Genomic DNA, 13838 nt, shown 5'->3' with positions numbered 1-13838 from the left:
CGCTGCGTTTCCATCACAATGACAGTTTATGACTGTTCAGTAAACCATTCGGCCCGCGATTTAGGCTGGATTTTAGATTTTGGCCTCTTCTCTGATTGAGTTCGACACCCCTAGCTAAGGAATCAAAGCACATGAGCCTTTTAAATATATATAAAATTGATTTTTTACAGAGAGGAAGGGAGAGGGATAGAGAGCTAGAAACATCGACCAACTGCCTCCTCCTGCACACCCCACACGGGGGATGTGCCTGTAACCAATGCACATGCCTTTTACTGGAATTGAGCCTGGAACCTTTCAGTCCGAAGACCCATGCTCTATCCACTGAGCTAAACCGGTTTCAGCAGCATATGAGCCTTTAATAACAAGTTACTGCCTCATAGAAGAGAGAATTTAAGAGATGATTGCATGTCTTTCTCCTAAGATTGTTTTCAGATCAAAAACATAAATATCAAATTTTAAAAATCCAACTAAAGCGGAGATCTGAGGTTAGATCCTATAAAAAAAAAAATCAATAATGGAGATGATCTCTAAAAAGGTCCCATAAATCAGAAGAAAATATGAAAAATATACACAGCAATGATTTTAAAGAAAAGTTAGAAAAGGAGAGACATAATGATAATAACTAATAGTGGGAATCATTGGACTTCTCTACTACAATAAATGTCAGAGAAATAGGAATAGTATTTATGTTTTTGAGGGGGAAAATTATGTTACAAAAATTCTGTATTAGACAATGAACAACAAAAAAATTTTCAGACATGTAAGGTTTCCAACAGGGGACCACTACAATCACTTTATATTCTAATCTGCAAAGAAAAATTAAATGAAAATTTACAAGTCACATTTTCTGATTTTAATGCAATAAAACTAAAAATTACTAATAAAAGGACAAGAAGCTAAAAAACTTAAAAAGATTATATTTGGTTGTAAGTTCTTGCTATTCATCACTTTGAATATTTTTTGCCACTCCCATCTGGCCTTTTTTTGCCACTCTCATCTGGCCTGCATAGTTCTACCCAGCAAAGTTATCATTCAGAATTGAAGGGCAGATAAAGAGCTTCACAGATCAGAAAAAGGTAAAGAAGCTCATCACCACCAAACCAGTATTATATGAAATGTTAAAAGGTGTTCTCTAAAAAGAGGAAAAAGAAGAAAAAAGTAAAGAGAAAAATTATGAACAACAAATACATATCTATCAACAAGTGAATCTAACAGTCAAGTGAATTAAAAATCTGAAGAACAGAATAAACTGGCGAATGTAATAGAATCAGGGCATCATGGGAGGGGATTGATAATTCTCAGGGGGAAAGAGGTTACTGAGTTGGGGATACAGGAAGAGACTGGGCAAAAATCATACACCTGTGGATGAGGACAGCGAGGGATAGGGAAGTGAGGGTGAGGGGGGAGGAGGTAAGGGCAGAAGGTGGGGGGGGGAGCTATGGGGGGGGGGGGGAGGAAGGGAGAAACAATTGTAATAATCTGAACAATAAAGATTTATTAAATTTAAAAAAATCATATTTGATCCAAATAACTCTTAGATCAAAAAGGAAACAAAAATGAATTATTACATATTTAGTAAATAATGTCCATGAGAACACTATGAGTTATAATGTATGGAATATAACTAAACATATAAACTGAGAGTCTGAAATACTTTTTATTTTAATAAAACCAAATAAAAATAAATATCTAAGTACTTTAGAAACATAAAATTATAAAAAAATTAATAAGACAACATAGAAATTAATAAATTAGAACATTAAAATAGCTACACCTGAAAATGTAGTCTATATAAAGACCAGTAAAATATACAAACCTCTGGCGAGTCTAACAAAAAAATTGAGATTCCAACTATTACCCATTGGAAATGAGAACAGAATATAACTATCTGTGTGAAAGATAAAGGCCACTGTGTACAATAAATGTGATCAGGTGACTTGAAGAATATACCAATATCCATAGGTGAAATAAAAAGTGATTAAAACATAAATAACATAGCTAACTACTTATTAAAATTCACAGTCAAACATTTCTAAGTAGCAGATGGATTTCTATCTATTTAAACTGCTTAAAAATATTAAAAACATAAGAATCTTCTCAATTTATTTAATGAAGATAGTATAACCATGATATAATACCTGAAAATTCATACAAAATTTAAACTGTTATCACTTAGAGCTTAGATAAGAAATTCTAAAGAAAACACTATCATATATGCATAGCCCATGGACACAAACAATAGTGTAGTGAAAGCCTGGAGTGTAGGTTGGGTGGGGACTAGAAGAGGTCAATGGTATAAAAAGGGACATCTGTAATACAACAATAAAGATTAAAAATAAATAAATAAACACTATCAAATCCAACACTTTTGTGTTGGATTTGATAGTGTTTACTTATTTATTGGAAAAAAAATATATTGGAAAAAAAAAAGCAAACACCACACTAAAATTAAGCAATGTCTTTTTGAAGAAATGCAAGGGTAGTTCAACATTAAGAAATCCTTAATGTAGTTGGTTACACTGATAAGGTAAAGGAGAAAAAAATATGTTTTACATATCTTTTTATTTTATTAAGTTAAAAATAATTTCAAGAAATCTAAAAATAAATTCTTACAAAATTTGACATCCTGGCACTAGCTTTTCCCTTTGTTTCCCCCCCGGATATTTGCAAGACTGCTCCATGAAATTTAAGTATTACCTCCAATATTACCCTCACTTTATCTAAACTAGAAATTCTATTAATTATGATATTACACTATTTTATTCTTTAAAACTCATCACTTTCTAAAGTTATCTATTTCCATTTTTTTAATCCTGAAAAACACAAAAGTAGACTTGAATAAATGGAAAGACATGTTCTTCTGCAGAGCGACTCAAATGTATAATGATGCTGTTCTCTCCTGGCCAGTGTAGATCAGTTGGTTGGAGCACCCATTGTCCCATACACTGAAGGGTGTGAGTTTGATTCCCAGTCAGGGCACATAATCAGGTTGTGGGTTTCATCCTTGGTTAGGGCCAGTGCAGGAGGCAATGGATCAATGTTTCTCACATCGATGTTTCTCTCTCTCTCTCTCTCTCTCTCTCTCTCTCTCTCTCTCTCTCTCTCTCTCTCTCTCTTTCTCTCTCTCTCTCTCTCCTCTCTCTTTCCTCTCTTTTTCTTCCTCTCTCTCTCTCTGAGATCGATAATAAAAAGAAATTATGTCTGTTTTTCATAGTTTAATATGTATATTTAGACAATCTCAACCAAATACTGTTAGGCTTTTTTTCTCCTGGAGCCAGATAAGTTTTTATAAGGTTATTAGAAAGAATAAGTCAGAAAAAGAGCTGTTAAAGTGATGAAAAAAAGTGCAATTAAGTATGGCTACTAGTCATTAAATATATAGATTCTATAATTAAAATAGTATGATATTGGTGCATGGATATATAGAGATGAATGGATTAGAATAGAAAAATCAAGAAAAAGATTGAATTGTGTATGAAATTTTTGGCATCTGATAAAGGCCGCTTTCAAATCAATATGGAAAAGTTAATAAATGGTGTTGAGATGACTGAATAGTCATATAGAAAAAGATACATTTGATCCATTTCTCAACCATACAGCTGGATAAATTCTAAATGTAACAGAGATTTAAATGTGAAAAATAAAACCATACACACACTTGTAGGCAGTATAGGTGAATTCCTTTAAAGCTTGTAAAATGGAAAAAACTTTCTTAAACTTTTCCTATAAATGAGGAAGGAAAAGATGATAGAAATAAAAATTTTACATTGCAAATAACATTCATGAACAAAAGAAAAAGAAAAAAATATTTACAACTAATATCTCAAAAAGTTTTTATCCTTAATATATTAATAGTTTCCAAATCAGTGAAGAAAAATAAACATGTAGAAAAATGAGCTATAAAGTCAAATAAAAGAAGTGAAAATAGTTCTTAACCATTTGAAAAGACACTCAAATACTAGTAACAATAGCAATAGCAAAATGTTAAAATTATTGAGGTACTGTTTATGTCTTATTAGATTAATAAAAATTTCCAAATTTGTGGAAAAACAGATCATCTCATAATATACTTGGTAAGGATTCAATGTAGCACAATTCTTATTGAAGGAAATTTGGCAATATCTAGTAAAATTGTATATGTATTTATCTTTTGTCCAAGCAATATCACTTTTAGGAATTTATCCCAAAAGTATGTTGGCAAAAATATGAAGAGATGTATGAATAAGGCTACCCATTGTTTTGTATTTGTAAAAGGATAGACTGGAAACATCCCAAACCCCTATCTTATAGTAGACTGGCTATATAAACTGTAGCATGTCTACACTATGGAGCAATAGCTACTGTAAAGAAGGAATGAGGAACATCTCCATATATTACAAATAGGAAGGAATGATGGATTATATTGTTAAATGAAAAAAACAAAACAAAACCCAATACACATACATATTTGTTTATTTAAAAAATAAAAGAATGAGAATTAGAGAAGTATTCAATGACATTGAAAACAGGAACTCAATACAAAAAAATCAATGAAACTAAAAGGTGATTCTTTGAAAATATTGATGAAAATCAATAAGCCTCAAAGCAGGCTAAGTGCAAAAGAGTGAGAACACAAATTACTAATATTAGAAATTAGATATCACTATTGATCCTACGAACATTAAAAGGATAATGAAGGAATACTATAAAAATTATATGCCTATATAATTGGTAACTTAGATAAAATGGATAAATTCTGTAAAAGACACAGTTAGCCAAAATCACACAAGAACAAACAGACAATCTGAACAGGCTTATATCTCCTAAAGAACTGTTCAAAACAGAAAGCACCAGGCACAGATAGGTTCATTGGTGAATTCTATCAAAAATTAAAAAAAAATAATGTTAAAATATGTACACAGATAATAATTTAATGAAAAATAAAATAAAATAAAATGCAAAATATATATATATATATATATATATATTTTATTGATTTTTTACAGAAAAGAAGAGAGAGGGATAGAGAGCTAGAAACATCAATGAGAGAGAAACATCAGCCAGCTGCCTCCTGCACACCCCCTACTGGGGATGTGCTCACAACCAATGTACATTCTCTTGACCTGAATCAAACCTGAGACCTTTCAGTCCGCAGACCGACGCTCTATGCACTGAGCCAAACCAGTTTCGGCTCTATCAAACACATAAGGAAGAAATTATGCACATGCTATACAATTTAAGGAAGAAATTATGTGCATTCTATACAATATTTTTCAGAGAATAGAAACAAAGGAAATACTTGTTTTCTTTTTCTAAAAGGCTGACTTATTCTAATATCAAAATGAGACAGACATTACAAGAAGACTACAGACCAATATATCTCTAAGGAATATACTAGTAGATGTAAAATGTGCCCCAAAATATTAGCAAATCAAATTCAACAATATATAAATATAGTAATACTAGAGGTCAGATGCACAAAATTTGTGCAAGGGACTTGGCCCTTGCAGCCCCGGGTTCATCTGGAAGGACATCCAGAAGGTCGTTCAGTCTAATTAGCATATTGCACTTTTATTATTATAGATATCATGATCAATTGGGATTTATCCTAGGTATGCAATACTGGTCCAACATTCTAAAATCAGTTAATGTGAACCATCAAATCAATAGTCTAGAGAAGAAAAATCACATGAACATGTCAATAGATGCATAAAAAAAGAATTTAACAAAATCTAACACTCATTTATGACTAAAAACTTTGAGTAATGAAGAGCAAAGAGAACTTATTTAACTTAAAAAATGTTACACACAAAAAACTATTGCTAACATCAAACTTTATATTGTGAAACTAAAAGTTTTCCCACTAAAATCAGGTATCAAGGAAGGGTGTCTCCTCTTACCATTACTTTTAACATTTTATGGAAGTCTTAGCTAATTTAATGAGACAAGAAAAAACAAAGGTATACTGATTGCGAAGAAAGAAATAAAGCTGTCTTTGTTGCCCATGAACCAAGAGGTCACCAGTTTGATTCCTGGTCACATGCGCAGGTTGCAGGCTCAGTCTCCAATGGGGAGCATGCAAGAGTCAGCCAGTTGATGCTTCTATTTCCCTATCCCTCTCCCTTCCTCTCTCTCTCTCTCTAAAAAAGAAAAAAAAATAGTAAAAATAAAATAACAAATAAAAAACAAAACAAAAAACCCCTGTTTTTGTTTACAGATGACTTGATCATCTACATAGAAACTCCCAAAAGAATTGATGAAGAAACTCCTATAACTATTAAACAATTATAGTAATGTTGCAGGATAATATACAAAAGTAAATAAAATCACTCTCTTATATACCAGCAATGAAAAAGTGGATTTGAAGTTAAAAATAATGCAATTTACATTAGTATCCCCCAAAACGAAGTACTTCAGTGAAAATATATCAAGATATATACAAAATTTGTATGAGGAAAACTAAAACTTCAGTGAGTGAAATTAAAGGACTAAATAGATATATTCCATAATCACGGATAGGAAGACTCAATACTGCTAAGTTGTCAGTTCTTCTCCCCTGATCTTTAGATTCAATGCAATTTAAATTTAAATCTCAGAAAATTACTTGTGGACACAAAAAAGTGATTATAAAGTTTATGTGGAGAGCAAAAGATTCAAAATAGGCAATGCAATATTGAAGAACAAAGTTGGAGGATTGACACATCCAAACTTCAAAACTTACTATAATGCTACAGTAATCAAGACAGTATGGGATTAGCAAAGTAACAGATTAATAGACCAATGGAAGGAACAGGGAACCAAAAAAAAAATAGATCTACATAAATTTAGTTAATTTATCTCTGACAAACAAGCATAGGCAATACAATGGAACAAAGACGGACTTTTCAACAAATGTATTGGAACAACTAGATATTCACATGCAAAACAAAACAAAACAAAACAAAACAAAAAAACAACCTAGACACAGATCCTACCTTCTTTAAAAAATTCACTCAAAATGGATCACAGACCTAAATGTAAAGGCAAAGTCATAAACTCAGAACATTTGAAGGTAACATTGGAAATCTAGATGACTTTGGATAGAGTGATAACTTTTTAGATAAAATATCCATGAAAGAAAGAATTGAGGAGAGACAAGATGGCGACCGATCAGATGGACTTGTTCTGAGCCTAGTCCCAGAACAGATAGAATCAGATTCTAGGAGTTGCCCAGGGAGTATAGATTAGCAAGCTAAGGGGAAGCAGAACTCTAAAAGAAGGTAAGGGTCCTCTGGACAGGATTTCCTGACCAAACAGCCAGCACTGCGGCGGCGGAGTCCTCTCCTGGAGTTACGGGCTCAGAGGGAAGGCTGCGCATCTGACCAAGAAAGGAGGACCTTCTCTGAGGCCTGGAAAACCCACAGCAGAGGGGACCATCGAGCAGCTGTAATGCCCCAATCAGTGCAAACATGTGGATTCAAAGGAGTTCTTCAATCACCCACAGAAAGGTCAGAGTTCGCAGAGAAAATGTGAGGGTTCTGGGTCACCGAGGCACAGGCAGCGACTGTACCCGTGGCACACCCCAGTGGCTCAGAGCCCCTAGATGCTCTGAGCCCCCAGTGGCTCCATGCCCCAGCGGCCCGCGCCCCAACAGCCCCGCGCCCCAGGGGCCCCGTGCCCAGAGCTGCACCGAAAGAGACAGGGGCTGCAGAGAGAATCGTGCTGCAAGACCCAGTGCTGGATTTGGCGTGATCTTCCCCAAAATCTTTTTAAAAAAAACACACCAAGGGACGCGGGACAAATTAAGAACCTGGACCATCCTGCCAAAAGCAGAACATCTAGATACCTTGGCGCAGACCCATCCTGCGCCTGATACCCTTAACCCCTTGCTTCTGAGTTCTAGGGAAGGATTGCCCAGTTGGGCATATCCTGGGAGACTGCAGGAGGAAATTGCCTTCCTGGAAACAGGGGATCAGAGCGGGAACGGAGTCAAACTGGGAGCTGGCACCTAGGCAGCTTTCCTCAACAAAACATAGAGCCATAAAGAAAGAAGGCTAGAGCAGCCAAAAAGACTGGGAAGTCAAACCAGAAACACTGCCACCTAGGGGCTGAATTATAAACTTATCCCCCCTCCCACCTTTTTACCTTTCTTTCTTTATTTTTTATTTTTTTTATTACTTTTAATTAATCAAAAGTAAATGGACACAAATAACTAAAAAATAGCCTACTTAAAATTAAGGACTAGCTTACAAAACAGGTTCAGTGAAATGCAGGGAACCGCAATACTGTCTGGATCCAGAAATAGGCGTGCCAAATATAATAACAGAGGAAGTGAATGACCACTACTGCACCTTTTTATGCTAATTTTTCTATTTTTTAAAAAATATATTTTATTGATTTTTTACAGAGAGGAAAAGAGAGATAGAGAGCTAGAAACTTCGATGAGAGAGAAACATCGACCAGCTGCCTCTTGCACACCCCCTACCAGCGGACCGACACTCTACCACTGAACCAAACCAGTTTCGGCAAATTTTTCTATTTTTTATTTTATATTCATCTTTTACATCTTTTAGTTTATTTTCATTTTATACATTTTTTAATTAAGAAACAAATTTTTTCTTTTTTCCTCACTTGATTTTACCTTTGCAATTATTACATTTTTCAGTTTCAGTCATCATTATTACTACTGCTATTTTGCATTTTTTGTTTCCTTTTTTTGTACCATTTTAATTTCTTTTTATTTTACATTTGGATTAGTCTTCATTCTATTTTAATCTCTACTATAGCATCATTCAACCCTATCTCAACTTGACCTTTATGCCATCATTCTTTTACTAACTTTTACCCTTTTCATCTCCTGTTTATCTTATCCCTTTCCAGCTTTAGTTTTCCCTATTCTTTCTGTGTACCCCCTGCTAAAATTCTCACCATACTTATAGACCTAATTTTCAAACCCCTGCTCCAAGTGCATAAATACGACTCTCTTCACTATATTAACTAGTTAACAAAAGAAAGAAAAAAAAATGTTTTCCTCTCTATCCTTTTTGTTATTATTCTTGTGAATGTTGATTATATTGAATTTTTATACTTTTTAGTGAAATTGATATGCTTATTCTTTTGTTGTTATTGTTGCTTAGTATTTTTTAATTGCCTTGTTTTTGTTTATTTTTTACTTCTGTTTATCATAGCCTTGCTTAATAATAATGGATATTGTAGTTTGTATTAATCTCCAAGTATTGTTGTGGATATTTGCAGGGATTAGTGGTTGTTCTATAGGAATTTACTCCACATATATATATATAGTTTGTTTCCCATTTCTCTCTTAGTCGTCGTCTTCTTCTTCTTCTTCTTCTTCTTCTTCTTCTTCTTCTCTCTCTCTTATTTTTTTACCTTTCTTCTTTCTCCCTGACCCCCTAATTGACTTTCTCTAGTGATCATCTTTATTAGAGGTTATTATTATCATAAATACATTCCTGTTCAGTGCTTTTTGTGTCGTACCTGGTAGTGTTGTATTTTGTGCCTTTAAATCAACGCTGGAGAAAGAAAACCACATAACCAGACATACTGAAAAGAGAGACCGTAGACAGACAAAGAAATAGACCGCACATGAAAGAAAAGCAGGCATCACCAGAAAAGGAAGTAAACGAGTTAGAGGCAAGCAACCTACCAGAGCAGGAATTCAGAGTAATGATCATGAGATGGCTAAAAAGAATGGAAGATAAATTTGAAAATAACCAAGAAGAAATACCAAGAAGAAGTACCATGAAGAATTGAAGAAGAACCAAGAGGAAATGAAGATGAATCAAGAAGAAATGAAAACTGACATTGCTACCATGAAGAACTCAATAGAAATCATCAAGAGTAGACTAGAAGAAGGAGAGGACCACATTAGTGAGCTAGAAGACAAGATGGAAAAAAATATCCAATTAAAGCAGCTTCTAGAAAAAAAAAAATTAAAAAGCAGGAGGAGAGCCTACGGGAGCTTTGGAATAATAAAAAACAAAACAATATTCGAATAATAGGGGCTCTGGAAGGAAATGAAACTGAGGTAGACATGGAAAACATATTTCAAGAAATAATGACAGAAAACTTTCCTGAGATAGAGAAGAAAAAACCCACACAAATCCAAGATGCTTGCAGAGTCCCAAGCAAAATGAATCCCAGAAGACCGAAGCCAAGGCACATTATAATTAAATTGGCAAACACCAATGACAAAGTAAGAATCTTAAAAGCAGCCAGAGAGAGACAGAAAGTTATATATAAAAGAACCCCCATCAGACTAGCAACTGATTGCTCCACAGAAACTCATCAGGCCAGAAGGGAATGGGATGAAATATACAAAGTCATGCAAAGGAAGGGTCTGAATCCAAGAATATTGTACCCAGCAAGGCTATCAATCAAAATTGAAGGTGAAATCAGGAGCTTCACAGACAAAAAAAGACTAAAGGAATTTATCTCCACCAAACCAGTAATGCAAGAAATGCTAAAGGGTCTACTGTAAAAATAAAGAATTAGGAAGCGAAGAAGGAACACAGGGGTATAGAATAAAAATGGCGTCAAATGAGTACCTATCATTACTAACTTTAAATGTAAATGGTTTAAATGCTCCAATCAAAAGACATAGGGTAACAGATAGCATAAGAAAACAAGACCCATATATCTGTTGTCTACAAGAAACCCACCTCAGAATAAAAGACACACTCAGACTGAGGGTGAAGGGATGGAAAAAGGTTTTCCAGGCGAATGGAAATGAAAAAAAAAAAGCTGGGGTAGCAATACTTATATATGACAAATTAGATCTCAGAGTGAAGGACATAACAAGAGATAATGAAGGCCACTTCATAATACTAAAGGGAGCAATCCAACAAAAAGAAATAACCCTGGTAAATATATATGCACCCAATATGGGAGCATCCAAATACATTAAAAAATTGCTGGAGGACGTTAAGGGAGAGATAAATAGCAATACAATAATATAATAGTAGAAGATTTTAATACCCAACTGTCACCCTTCGAAAAATCATCTAAACAAAAAATCAGCAAAGAAATATCAATCCTAAATGACTCACTAGATCAGATGGAATTAATCGACATATTCAGAACATTCCACCCCAAAGCCACAGAATATGCATTCTTCTCAAGTGCACATGGGACATTCTCAAAGATGGACCACATTTTGGGACATAGGCAAAGTCTCTTCAAATTCAAGAAGATAGGAATCATATCAAGCATTTTCTCAGATCATAGTGGCATAAAACTGGAAATTAACTACAATAAAAATAATCCAAAGAAATCAAACACATAGAGACTAAACAGCATGCTATTAAACAAGGACTGGGTTACCAGAGAAACCAAGGAAGAAATTAAAAACATCCTGGAAACAAATGACAATGAAAACACTACAATCCAAAATCTATAGGACACAGCAAAAGCAGTTTTGAGAGGGAAGTTCATATCTCTACAAGCATATTTCAGAAAACAAAAAAAATGCTAACAAATGATCTAACTCTACAATTCAAGAGTTAGAAAAAGAGCAACAAGAAAAGCCCAGTGTAAGCAGAAGGAAGGAAATAACAAAAATCAGAGCGGAGATAAACGACATAGAGATCAAAGAAACAATACATAAGATCAACAATACCAAGAGCTGGTTCTTTGAAAGGATCAACAAGATAGATGAACCTCAAGCCCTGTTAACCAGGAAACAAAGAGAGAGGACTCAAATAAACAAAATAAGAAATGAAAGAGGTGAAATAACAACATACCTCACCGAAATACAAAGGATTGTTACGAAATACTACAAACAATTCTATTCCAACAAACTGATCAACCTGGAGGAAATGGACATATTCCTAGAAAAATACAACCTTCCAAAACTCAATCAGGAAGAATCTAAAAACCTCAATAGACCAGTGACTTGGGAAGAAATTGAAAGTCATCAAAAAACTTCCAGCAAACAAAAGCCCAGGGCCAGATGGCTTCACAGGAGAGTTTTACCAAACATTCAAGGAAGAACTAAAACCTATCCTCCTCAGACTAATCCAAAAAATTCAAGAGGAAGGAATACTTCCAAACTCCTTCTCAGAAGCCAGCACCACCCTAACACCAAAACCAGATAAAGACAACTCAATGAAAGAGAATTACAGGCCAATATCCCTCATTAACATAGATGCCAAAATCCTCAACAAAATTCTAGCAAATCGGCTCCAGCAGAGCATCACAAAGATCATACACCAAGACCAAGTAAAATTTGTTCCAGGAATGCAAGGTTGGTACAATATCCACACATCAATAAACATGATACATCACATAAACAAATTGAAAGATAAAAATCATATAGTCATATCAATTGATGCAGAAAAAGCATTTGATAAAATCCAACACCCTTTCCTGATAAAAACTCTCTATAAGGTGGGAGTACAAGGATCATACCTCAACATAATAAAAGTTATATATGATAAACCCACAGCCAACATCATACTCAATGGGCATAAATTAAAACCATTCCCTCTAAGAACAGGAAAAAGACAGGGATGCCCACTATCGCCACTCCTCTTTGACATAGTACTGGAAGTACTACCCATTGAAATTAGACAAGAAGAGGAAATAAAAGGCATCCAAATTGGAAAAGAAGAAGTAAAGTTATCCTTATTTGCATATGACATGATATTGTACATAAAAAACCCAAAAGACTATTAAAAAACTAATTCACTTAATAAATGAATTTGGCAACATAGTAAGATACAAAATTAACACCAAGAAATATATGGCATTTCTATACACCAACAGTGAACTTACAGAAACAGAGACTAAAAAAGCAATTCCATTTACCATCTCACCAAAAAAATTAAGATACCTAGGAATAAACATAACTAAGAAAGTAAAGGACCTATATGCGGAAAACTACACGACACTGAAAAAAGAGATAGAGGAAGATGTAAACAGATGGAAGAACATACCAGGTTCATGGATTGGTAGAATTAACATCATCAAAACAACCATACTTCCTAAAACAATCTACAGGTTCAATGCACTCTCCATTAAAATACCAACGGCATATTTCACTGACCTAGAAAGAAGTCTCCAAAAGTTCATTTTGGAACAATAAAAGACCCCGAATAGCCACAGCAATCCTGAAAAAGAAGAGTAAAGTAGGAGAAATCTCAATACCAGACTTCAAGCTATATTACAAAGCCACTGTTCTCAAAATAGCCTGGTACTGGCACAAGAACAGACATATAGATCAATGGAATAGAATGGAGAACCCGGATATCAAGCCAAATCAATATGCTCAGTTAATATTTGACAAAGGAGGCACGAATATACAATGGAGTCAAGACAGTCTTGTCAATAAATGGTGTTGGGAAAATTGGACAGATACATGCAAAAGAATGAAACTGGATCACCAACTTATACCATACACAAAAATAAACTCAAAATGGATATAGAACTTAAACATAAGATGGGAAACCATAAAAATACTAGAGGCATCCACAGGCAGCAAAATCTCAGACATATGCCAAAAGAACTTCTTCACTGATACTGCCCCTAGGGCAATGGAAGCTAAAGAGAAAATAAACAAATGGGACTACATCAAAATAAAAAGCTTTTTTACAGCAACAGAAACCATCAACAAAACAACAAGAAAGCCCACTGTGTGGGAGAACATATTTGCAAATGTTACCACTGATAAAGGTTTAATCTCCAACATCTACAGACAGCTTATACAACTAAGTAAAAGGAAGATGAATGATCCAATTAAAAAATGTGCAATGGACCTAAATAGAATATTTTCAAAAGAAGACAGAAGGAAGGCCAAGAGGCACATGAAAATATGCTCAAAGCCACTAATTATCCAAGAGATGCAAATCAAAACAACAATG

At 34.3% G+C, this 13838-nt stretch overlaps 1 protein-coding gene across 4 annotated transcripts in view; it reads right to left on the bottom strand.

Annotated features, from left to right (window-relative positions):
* Nucleotides 1-13838, bottom strand: part of LOC118722859 (ceruloplasmin) — an 89756-nt gene that overhangs the window by 42390 nt on the left and 33528 nt on the right. The gene's annotated exons all lie outside the window — the stretch shown is intronic.

The sequence above is a fragment of the Pipistrellus kuhlii genome, unplaced genomic scaffold, assembly GCF_014108245.1.
Source record: "Pipistrellus kuhlii isolate mPipKuh1 unplaced genomic scaffold, mPipKuh1.p scaffold_m20_p_2, whole genome shotgun sequence".
In the NCBI taxonomy this organism is placed as follows: domain Eukaryota; kingdom Metazoa; phylum Chordata; class Mammalia; order Chiroptera; family Vespertilionidae; genus Pipistrellus; species Pipistrellus kuhlii.
Note: the sequence above shows the minus strand (reverse complement) of the source record. Positions and strands in the feature narration are given on the sequence as shown.